The sequence below is a fragment of the Cyphomyrmex costatus genome, unplaced genomic scaffold, assembly GCF_001594065.2.
Source record: "Cyphomyrmex costatus isolate MS0001 unplaced genomic scaffold, Ccosl1.0 scaffold100, whole genome shotgun sequence".
Classification (NCBI taxonomy): domain Eukaryota; kingdom Metazoa; phylum Arthropoda; class Insecta; order Hymenoptera; family Formicidae; genus Cyphomyrmex; species Cyphomyrmex costatus.
The window spans coordinates 1,552,021-1,564,357 of NW_017274955.1; positions in this window are offsets into that span (position 1 = coordinate 1,552,021).

A 12,337-nucleotide genomic window follows, 5' to 3' on the forward strand; every position below is an offset into this window, starting at 1 on the left:
CTCTCTCTCTCTCTCTCTCTCTCTCTCTCTCTCTCTCTCTCTCTCTCTCTCTCTCTCTCTCTTCCCCCTTTTTCTTTCTCTCGCATGCGATGCACGCGCGTGCACATACACGAGAATGCGTGCATGAAGACACGCATCGAAACGAGTGGAAGGGAGGGAAACGCAATGGGAGCACGTACCGGCTAACGACTCGTTCGTACGGCTCTCTGATCAAATAATCGCGGCAATCGCGGGGTAACTTTCTAAAGGGCCCTCGCTTTCGCCAGCATCCGTTTTCACGGAGGGCGATGACAGTGGCGTAAGCAAATGAGCGATGCTGATAAATTTGGTAATATCTCACTTTCTTCTACCGCATTACGTGTGTTTCAATGTACATGTATACACGTGTCCATCTTAAAACCTATACACATGTACAATCTATATGCGTTTCCTAATTGTACTAATTTATGAATTTAAAAAATGTATTAAAAAAGTATAGGAAATATAGAAAAATTCACGTATAGAATTCGTATAATAAATACATGTAACTTGTGGCTTTTATGCAAATGTTATATTCTTTCATATTATTTAAAGAATTGTTACTTTTTTTATTTACTTTTAAAATATGTATCTAATAAATTACGACACACACGATACATACAGTCTGCAATTAATTAATCTTGTTCCTCGCACAATTAAGTAATACGTACTTCCTTTAAAGTTCGCTTTTCTTTGAATTTATCTCTATACGCTAAACAAAGTTATGAAAACAAATTATAATTAATTCAGTTTTTGATAAGCAATATTACACATAAAATCCATAAAATTTTAATGCAGATAAAATTGTTAGTTGCGAGATAAGGTGCGCATAGAAATAAGTTTACGCTGCGCCGCGCACCGGAAGCGACCGGCTATACCGCAGCTGATCGATTAAAGGATATAGTGCGGTAATTATCGTTATGCAGTGATCTATGGGCTATAAAACGTAGACTATAACTGTATGCTTTTATTGAGAGAAAAGCGAAATTCTTTTCTGGATATCATGCTAAAGTTTGTATAGATTATTGTAAAGTTCTAATCTTAGAATAGATCCATGCTAAAAAATATCGATAAATAATTAACTTGTCTTTGAATTTTATCGAGATTTTTAATACGGAAGAATAATTTTAAGGAAAATGGTGCTTCTTAATTTGCAAAAAAAAAATGTAAATTATATATTTGCATCGATTGTTTGTAAAAGGAAATTCGTTTTCGTTTTGTTTAGCGTATATGGAAGTAAAGGAATATAGAAGAAATAAAAATGAGGAAATATTGATCGCGAGGAACTTAATGAGATTAGTTAATTGCAGAGGAGAATGTATATTGTGTGCCGGAAATGCCTGATTATATAAGCATTTGATCCGTTAATAGATATCGCGGCGCAATTATCATTATGCGGTGATTTATTGTCCATAAACTGAGATCGTACTATAATATTTAGTTACACATACCTCTACTCGAGGACTGAAGAAAATTACTTTATTTGATATACATTCGTAGTTTAATGAAATTATTTCCTACTGTATAAATAAGCAATCACAAAGCTAAACACCTCACGTACTAAAAATCATTTCGCGTTACAGAATCGGTCCTTTGGAATGCCGTTGAAATTTAATCGCGACCTCGTCAGTTCGTGCAATGTGATCACAAAAGGGGGACTAAATTTCCACTCGAGCGATAATCGTCCGTCTCAAAGAATGCCTCGACATCTTTTACCTAAAAATTTTGTAACTTCCTCTCTTTTTTTTTTACGTATGCTATGCAAATTTTATTCCTTCCTTATGGTAGATGTCAATCAACTATAACTTTTTCTCTAAAGCGGATGCATAAAAAGTAAAAATTGTTATGTATGTATGTACATATACATGCATCACGTAAAAAATTTTCTCGTTTCCGCTGTAGAGAAAAAAAATGACATGATCGACCCCCTAAACGGGCCGAGGAGATATATAAATTCCGGACCGCGTATAAAAAGAATATCTGCATGAAATTTGCATGAACATAAAGCCCGAAATTGATGCGCATAACGAAACGCTGATTTCAGCAAAAAAGTGAAATGATTTCAAAGAGGTATCTCACATTTCATTCCGATCGATAAATTACTCCGAGTTAAACGCAATGTATACAATAAGATCCTTGTTAGTGTCGCTCGTCTATCTGACATCACGGAAAACAGCAGGCGTAGCAGCATTCCCCGGGATATCTAGCAGCAACCCCGCGACCCGGCACGACCGTTAGACCGGAATCGAAATCGAGGATCAGGATCCTGCAGGCCTCGCGCCGGCCAGGATCGATCCGGGACGCGCAACGGGAGCCCGCGGAGGAAGGAACGGGAGCGTATCGAAAGATGCAGGCTTCGATAATCCTTCAGGGTAGGTCGGTGCGCTCATCGTGCTCGCCAAGTCTTGGCCTATCGAGGTGAGGCGCGCTGCTCCTCAGGAAGGGGGCATCTCTCTTTCTCTCAACCTCTTTCTCTTACTGCGGGCGCTCCTGCTTTCTCTCACCATCATCGTCGTCGTTCTCATTCTCGCTCCTACACTCGCTCCTGCGGCTGGTCAGCCGACCTACGTGGAGAGATGCTCAGGTGTAAAACCGTTGATTGCCACGGCGCGCGGTATTTTCTCTTTGTACGGCGATGGTAGCGGTGGGCGTGCCGGGCACGACCGAAGGGAGAGACGGCCAAGGCCTCCTCATCGCGCGCTACCGCGATTATGTTTATTATACTTCGGCACACGCGTGTGCGTACGTGCGCGTACTTACACGCGTCCCCCGCCGCGCCGTTTGCTGCGTGCTCGAGCATCTCTGTCGCTGGGGACGGACGCGCAACATGCCCGTACCGTAGTCGGAGTGAATGGCGAATAGCTACCGTGAAGACGCGCGTTCCTCGCCCGTCACTGACTTTGTTTCAAAAGCCTCGCGGAGGCGACGCCACGCCTAATACGAGAAAGAGAAACAGAGATCGCGCGACATGATTGCATGAACTTATAGTTTAGAGCAGAGCTCGCGTAGGATTAACTCTTCGTGCTAACGACCGAGTAGTCGTGTGCGCGGAGGATGGAGTTTTGCAAAAGAAACACGACTGAAAGGAGTGTTAACTATAGCATTAATCAATCATCACATAAATCATATAATTTTGTATCTTACGTAATAAGCGTACGGAAAGTTAGAATATATTTATTCTTTGCGTCGTAGAAAAATATTCATATACGCTATCGTATATTTCTAATTTTATGAAATGCAACCGGAAGTAACGGTCGAGCGAACTCGCGTGTTATCGATTTGTCAACAATCTAAGAGAAATGAGAACGTTCCAGTGAATATTACTGGAAGTAACACCGGAGTATACTCGAGGTGACTCGCTAATCATCCGACAGGTTCCCTCGTGGTTCTCTTCGAGAGGAGATCGATCATCGCGATTCACGACGGCGGTAACGATCTCCACCACTGCCGTCATCGGCAGTGACGCTCCAGCGACGCGCCGCGCCGTCGTCGAGGATGAGACTGAGTTAGAATTCCATCGAGATGAAGCCTTGACATTTCATGGCCTGGAATCGACCGGCATAATTGATCGGCCTCCACGGCTTCCCATTCGACGAACGACTCGTTCCATTCTGTCCGGTATGGTTACGACGAACTGCGTCGTATGACCTCGCGCCGAGTGACGGAACGCGAACGCGTCGACTTTGCGAACTGGATTCCACTCGTTCGCGGAACGAAAAAGAAGTGGAACCAATTAAATTGGACCATTAGGAGATCTCGATGTTGAAAGAGGAAGGCACGAAATTGGAGCAATCGCAGTAAAATTAAAAGTCATACGTATTCTTGAGTTTAATCCTTTAACCCATTCCTTGTATATTATCATACTCGATGGACAATTTCGACATAAATTATTATTAAAAATAAAGATTACTGTTATACTATTTCAAAAAATTAAATGTAATGATTTCCAGTTATTGATATAATTTTGTTATTCAGGTATAAAATGTTAAGCAACTAGGAGTGTCATTCAAAGTGCAAAAATGTCTCTCTGTTATCTAAAAGTAACTTCTATACCGCCATGCTTTGTAACATGACTACAATGATTCTTTCAATCTGCCGTCCTGAGATTTCAGCAAACATCGACGTGAATTTGAAGAGTAACGAGAGAAGTACCCGCAATTTTCATGTAAAGTTGACGATACCTATTATTACTACGGGTGCTCCTACAACGCGCAGTCTGGCTAAAGCAACGCGCAAATATAAGCTCGGCAGCAGATACGACAAACAAATGCCACGGGTGCTGCAATTTTCCGTCGTTAACGACCGGTAGTGTCTTAAACCCGTGTGTGCAAACGTACCAATAACGGTCGCGCTCGTGCGCACTAAAAATTTTATAGCGTCGCGTTTATCGACACGAGAATGGCGTTGGCAAAACCTTGTTTAACAAAATAATGACTACAATTATTCTACTTTACATTTGCCTGTTGTGTAGCGCAAACACGATATCTTCTTGCGAGAGAGAGGGGAGCCGCTTTATCTTAGCAATTTACTACAAGTAATCGTCGATCAAGAAGAGTTATAACTACCGGATTGTCAGCCACTCGCCAGCATTAAAAGTACGTTTTTCAGGCGCATTGGCTGGTCAGTACGTTACAGTAACTATAGTCAACGTTTACAGGACCTAATTGCCCATTCGTCATAGCTCGTACTACAAATTTTTCATTCTTTATATTCCGTGAAAAAAGCTAAACGTTTTATAAAGTCCAGAAAGCTATCACGTATATAATTCATTATTTAATCAAAAGAGGTTGATACAAAGAAACGAGCTTACGCAACTGATAAAAAGATATAATTTATGAACAACATGAAATAATCTGTCGCGTCTCTCCACGACCGCGGACGGATCGCGTGCGATTCTTTAATCTCTCTTCCTCCTAGCTTTCTTCCTCGCCAATAAAAGAATCATTTGACTGTGATGCGCGGCGCCCAGGGTGCAACTGTATAGCAAAAGTCGCTCGCGTGGTTCGTGTCTCGACTCGTTTAATTTACATAAACACGTACTCATTGATTGCCGGACCAGATTGTCCGGCGTTATTACTTCTACGACCGGTTAACTTCACCGCAGGACCGCGAATAATCGTTAAGCCCTAATCACTTCGCTACGCAAGTAGCACCGACCTCACCCGATAGATATGTCCGATAACACGCTCGGTGCATAGAGTTTAACTCGGTCGGCCTCCGCATAATCGCTCGAATCAGTGGGACGTTGATTTTCACTTCCGATATTCGAGAAACGACGCGGTTATTACATTACTTTGCTTACATCAAACGTATATGGTTACACGTTATCGCAACGAATTATCGTGGAAGAAATAGCAACGACAAATAAATTGAGAATTATTACATATCGATATTTTTGCTGCATGCAGAAAAAGCACTCACCGAAATGATACGGAAAAGAGCCTCTGCTGTTGGAATAGCCGTTCTTCGTCTCGGAACCTAAAAACAGAAAAGGAGAGCGTTAGAACGGAAGAATCTATTTTCTAACTAAAACTCTGTAACTTTCGCAACTTTGCATTTTCTCGCTTTGTGTATGTGTGACAGAAAATATTTGTATATTTTTCTTACTTTCCCGACGACTATTCAAGAACTCCCTTTAAAAGGGAGTATGAAATGGCGATCGATCGATCGAATACCACGTGCACCGCAAGTGCTAGATAGCAGTCTGGAGCACCACCCACGAAGCGGCTACTTAGCATGAACGGCCAGAGAGCCAGAGGAGGTACCTCTACCTACCTATCTGACAAGGTTAACTAATACAGCTTCCACCGATCGCGCGCGGTCTCTTGATTAGAAATACGTCGATAAATCAGAGAAAGGAGAGACCCATGCGCATCGGAGATAGTTGCGAAGGAGGAAAGCGAAGAGAAGAAAAGGACGAAGGAGAGACGTAGAACACGGCATTCCGTATAATTGTCCCGCTTATACGCCCATAGGGTAAAGAATTCGACGTAGAACATAAGTAAAGATAGTTGAGCGTATGCTGTTTGAATCGGAGAGATTATAGTGGTTGGTGAATAAATCATTGACTAACGTCAATGTTATTTATAAACGCTAGTAAAACGAAAATCAATCATAATCATCAACTACATGATATTCTATTAATATCCAGCAAATGAAATTATTAAATTTTAGTGTAGTGTCCATTTATTATGGAAATTGTTGTTTATATATGGCTTTAGCGTGAATCATATTAATATGGAATCGTTTATTATATAACCTAATTTACTCTCAAATAAACAGCGAAACCTTTGAATTATCGTGTATTACGATATTTCTTTTTAGTTCTTTTTAGTAGGAAGTCGTGTTAGTAGATGTGAGTGCTTTTGTTGCACCCGCGTTTCATGCGAGCGCAGTTCGCGCGGGCGCGCGTAACGTGATAATTAAATAAATATAATCAAAGATAAACGTGCGCTTCTCGAGTAACCGTTTAATTGGATGTTACGCCTGTCAAAACACGTTGCTTCCGCACAAACGCTGCGCGCTGCTGCGTCAAATCAGCGCAAAAGGGAGGGATCCGCTTTTCCTACCGTGTATGTTTTTAAGGGAAGAGAGAGAAAGATTGCATTGGCAGAAATTTCTTACCTTTGTATCGGTTTGGCAGGAAACCAAAATCCCAATCAAGACTGAACATGCTCATCAAGGATGTATGTATTATCACTGTATGTATAAAATCAATGCACACGTCGAAATGTCCCAAGACGTTCGTATAGAAATAAGCTCGAATCACTTAAACGAAATACGTGAAGTTCTCTAAGCTTGTGGAAAAATTAGTGTGAAACGATTCATATCCTCTCTATGTAAATATAATATATGTGATATTATGTAAGGTAAACTTTTCTAGCGCTGAATTTTAAAACACAGCTAATATATATAGAATATAATATACGTACAATATAGATAATATACGTCATGTCACGACAAATTCTTTATTAGTAATAACTTAAAATATTTTTCGAAATAACATAATCCACAAATCCGTGTACTTTATAAACCCGAAATGATCATTTCGCGATAAAGGTAACGTATATGTGTCTGCTTCAGCTTAATGCAATTTCACTGCGATCGTTACAGGTCATTTTCGCGTTGCATCCGCCGTTTCTTCATTTTCCTCATCGTCCGCGTTTCTCGTCATATCGCGGCGTGTACAGGACGAGCGCATAATCGCGCGGCCTGGAAAGGCCGACGCGATCGCGCGCAGCCGAGATTCCGCTCGTTCTTACGCGGCGAGAGCAGCATATATACGGGAGGCCATAGATTACTGTTTTATGCCGCGATGAAACTATCTCTAGGCTAGGTGCGGCCTGGCACGTTCGCCTGGCCAAGCCGACGAAAAGGAAAAAGCCACCGCAGATTTCCCTCGCGCCTCTATACACGGAACCGTTCAGCCGCGGCGCAAGCTACGCTCCGTAACGCTCCGGGCCGCGCGCAGGTACCATTGGCGGCACAGCGGTTTCGAACTTAAGGCCGCGGTTGCGTTCCTTTATCACGATGGTTTTGCCATCGCGCCGCTAGAAAGGAACGCGGCCTCGTGCACTTACCCGCGGATCATAAACCACGCCGTAACCGTACTATTCGCACGACGTGCCGTAAGTCTATCGCCGATATCCGGTGTATCGGAAAACGGTTCACGAGGCCGGAAAATGTATGAATGTTTTACTTTGGAAAAAAAAAAAAAAGAACTGATTTCCGCTACGAGATTGAAAACTGAATACATTGCGACAAATGCTATTCTAATTAAAAAATGATTAAATGTAAACAAAATTTTCTCTTTATCCGTTTCACCATATAGATTTACTTAAACACTTTAGCGAGATAATATAATTTCCCCAATCGGATAATTCGATGTATCACTTAAAGTCGATCGCTTCAACTATCGCCAACAATTTACAACCTTAATTATGGCGAGACATACTGATGTGTAATACCGTACACTTTTTCGACGAGAAATTCATTTTACGAAACGAGTACAGTTAGATCAATCGATCCGTGAATTCTAGTGCGAAGGAAAACATGTCGAGGGAACGAAACGCGTCCGTCTCTCCCGCATAGCTCCATACGACCGTGAAACAATCGAGTTGCGGGAACGATCACTTGCAATATAAGTGGGATTTTTCTTTTGTACCATGACTCACGCGCCTTCAGCGCACAGTTCAGCTGCAGCATCGAGAAAGAAAGGAATTGGAGCGAAAACACGAATGAGATCGACGTTCCCGTAAAATTCGCTCTTCGTCACTCGCCCTCTCGTCGTGTCCCGGTTCTCGCATGTTCCCGTTAATAAGGAGTTTTTCGTGCCTGCTCGCGCGTGTCACGCACGCGGGACACCTACCCAATGTCCATTAACTCGGCAAAAAGCCCGAAAGGAGAGCGGCGCCCACGGTTATACCGCATTTGTATATTAAACTCGCCGATCGTAAAGACAATATTTTCGCGCGAGACTGCCGGATAATTTTCCGCGTGTTAACCTGCACCTATTTACATCCCGCAGTTCCATATGGATCTCATGATTTTTGTTAAGAGTCAACGCGCTAGATGATGGAGTACCAATACTGATGATTAGAATGATATTAATTATAATAAGCTAAACAACTGATGATCAAAATTGATCATCGTAGTACCTGTTTTTGCATCATAATTCCTATTCTTTTATTGTGCAATAAATAGTACATCGTTTTTATTATGTTTATTTTATATCAATACCGATCATAACGTACGTCGATATTTAAAAAAATACTAACAGTTATAAAAATCATTCACAAATATTTACGGTTTTTCAAACAACTTGGAGTATATCAAGATTTATGTCTTTTTTTTTTTTATTAAAATTGATTATGGTCGAACGAGGTGAGATACTGAAAATCTCGTCGCGAGAGAAACGTATCGAGAGTAACGGATGAAAGACCAAAGACGAGAAAGGAACAAGCACGTGGCGTGGGAGTTCACGGGGATGGAGCGAAGGGAATGAACAAGCACGCGTTGTGGGCGGATCTCGAGGAGGTGGTGGAGGTTAAAGAGGCGGCGTTGGTAGGAGCTATCTCGATAAAACCAGAACTAAGAAGGTGTATATCGATTTGTTTTTTTTTTTTTGCACGAACATATTGTCGCTCGTGACACTGACGTTAATTCCCAAATGACCAAAATCATCAAAACCATCGACAGATCTCTACAGTAAAGGAGTAACTAATAAAACGTCGCAATTCCAATTATATCAAGTAATTGGTTCAATACGTGAGAGAATATATTTCTATGTAAAATATGTCTGTCAAATTTCCAAAATTACATACCGCGGGAGTAGAGGATGCGATACTTTCCCTTTCCCCAACGCGAGGCTACCGAAAACTATTAATTTTAGGCCCTTTCGAAAAGTCACCGTTGGTCTTCCGCGTGATTACAGGTTATCAAGATATTCTTTAAAATTTCGATGATCTGCCAGAGTATCCTAGAATTAAGGAAATTACGCCCCGCATGATAATTCAGGAGGTGATGGAATCGCACATTGAAACCTAATTTACATTTTCCTACGTATTAAGAGATTGAAGAGGCCTGTAATTGGAGTTCGTGAGTAACGTGTAATTTCTATGTGAGTTTCACCTAACGAGACCTTTCAGTCTCTCAGGTGGATAAACGCAGGGTTAAGAAACGTTCCGCGAAACAGGAAATGAAGTGTACTCGGATAAGAACCTTTTCTGTATATACCTGCGGATAATGACGTGTCGCGACAATTTTCCAGTTATTATGTTTACCAAGGCATTTCCGGCAAAATCGACGGCAAAAACTAACGAGGCTAACCATAAATCATTCCGCGCGTCGCGTTATATCTAGCGGGGAATCAAAAAGCCGGAGTTTATTAAGTTAACTCTGTACGCGATTTAGCACAAAATGACGACGTAATGCACAACCGATTCTATTGCACTTTACAATATAGATAATTTCATTGCGATTTTATTAAACGTAATTTTAAAATTTCTCTTTGTCTTTATATTTTCGAACGTTTTAAATTAAATCTCACGATAAAAGAAGCGCGAAATCATACTTGTCTGTGATCCGTTTCAATCGCAATGATCTACTAATCGCTTTCTACCTTACCGTCTTTTCGAGGCCGGATTTACATAACGTTAGCACCAACCGCGTCTGATTGCTCGCAATTAGCGACACGTAGCGCGCGCCCACGTCAGGTCACCGGTGTACGGGATGGACGAAGAAGGAGAGAACGATCCCCGTTAACGAACCGTAGTGTAAGGTCATACGTGAGCCCGGCGCGTGACCCGTGATACCTACGCACGTATGCACCCACGCGCAAATGAGATGTATACGCAACCTTCCTCGCCGCGCGTAATCAAGGGAACGATTCACTCGGTAATTGTAATGCAAACCGTGGCTACCGACGCGATAGCGACCCTCTTCATTAACGGTAGTATTTATATACAAATCAGACCCACAAATGCTGTCCGTTGTCAGGGTACTTAGTATCGTTCAAAGCAATTTATCGCCGAATTGTCTACGCGGAGAAAATAATACGAGTATTTTGTAAATATTTAGCGAGATTTGTGAGAAACGCCCGATAAAAGGATCGTACTTGGAACCTCTCGTAAATTACTGGTTATTAGCTCTCGAGGTCAATCACGCGCTTCCGCGAAATGTATTTATGATACAAACGCGTGTTGAGGAATTGTGTCATTATATGGGTTAATTTTTCTCAGTTACCTCAAATTCGTTTGTGGATCGTTAAGCGATTTGCCGCGTAGCTTTTGATTCGTGAATTCTCCGGAAAGGCGCGCTTGATTGCTCGTTATTGCCGTTTTATTTACGATTACGCATGGAACGTCGCTCGGTGTGGGCAATTAAAACCGCACCACGAAACGCGACTCTCGTAAGCGGAAACGCGGCGAGTTTGTAACGTCGAATGGGATCGTGCACGCCCGCGTTAAGGCACATCTTACGAAGTAATGGAGTAAAGTAATCACGCGACCAACGCAAATCGATACTAAACGCGTGACATTGACCCTCTCAGAGACACACGATAACGAGTAGGGCTATCGTTTATAATCGATGCGACAATACATAAATGTCATACGCGCAGGTTCCGTCGGGTCGAACGAAAGCTTTGACCCCCCCTTTAATGTATATCCGTCTGTAACAATGTCGGGAAGGTTGACGGAGCTGATCGAAGTCGAGCGATTTAAAATAGAATAAAATAGCATTTCGGTACATATAACGACGAATCGATCAAACGTCTTCATTGCGGCGCATTACGCGGACACGTTGCCGACGCCGCCGCCGCCGCCGCCGCCGCCGCGGTAACGCGGTTGATTTAATCCTCAAGTCGGTTACGTTCACGATAAAACGAGTTTATTGCTGGCACTCCGTATAATTTATCGTCATTGTCTCCGTCGGACTACGACCGTAATGTGCAATAATGATTTTCAAAGAGGGAAGGGGGAGGGGGGAGGACATTACGTACGCCGCGCCGTTATTGTGTAGTAATGGCGATTTACGAGCGATTGCCGAGGTGTCAAAAGGAGCGTACTCTTGTTAATAGTGAGTATAACTCCTGGTAGGTTGACAATGCGCGGGACGAAGCTTACGTGACAATGCGCGTCATCGTTGCGACGACCCGTGACCCGTGACATTAATAACATAGACAAAGTAAAAATTTACCGCACATTCTTCATTAATACATAGACGTTGTAGGAAAAAATCGATTCTTTCCGCAATAAGGATACTGTTCGTCCAGTCTACATATACCGTCGCTCAAATATGCTCTCTCGTTGATTAATCGTTTTTAAAAATAATTATTTTTTAAGAAAAATTCAAAGAACACAAAAACCGTCGTTTACCTAACATATCCCTTTATCGTCCCTTTCAATCGTCTCGTGTAAAAAAAGTGCAAGAGCTGCATTATTTTTCGGTATCACGTTCGCGTATACTGTAACAGATGCACTCGCGAAACATCGAAAGCATATAACGACAGTAACAAAAAAAAAAAAACCACAACACTCTCACACCGAAGGATACACGAAGAGCCCGAAAAATCCTCGTTTCTCTCGTCCCTTTTTCCCCCCCCCCCTCTTTATATTTTTTCCGGACCGCGACGACTTTCCGTCGCGAGAGCCTCGCACTCGAGTCGGTCACGAAGTAGAGTCCGGGGCTCTAGGTACGCTCTTGGTAGTGGTCTGCACGGGGTCTCGAGAGAAGCTGGGAGGGAGATAAGGTCGAAGGTCAGGGCTGTGCCGTACGACCCGCGACCTCTGACCCTCTCGATCCCTCCGACCCGGCTCCG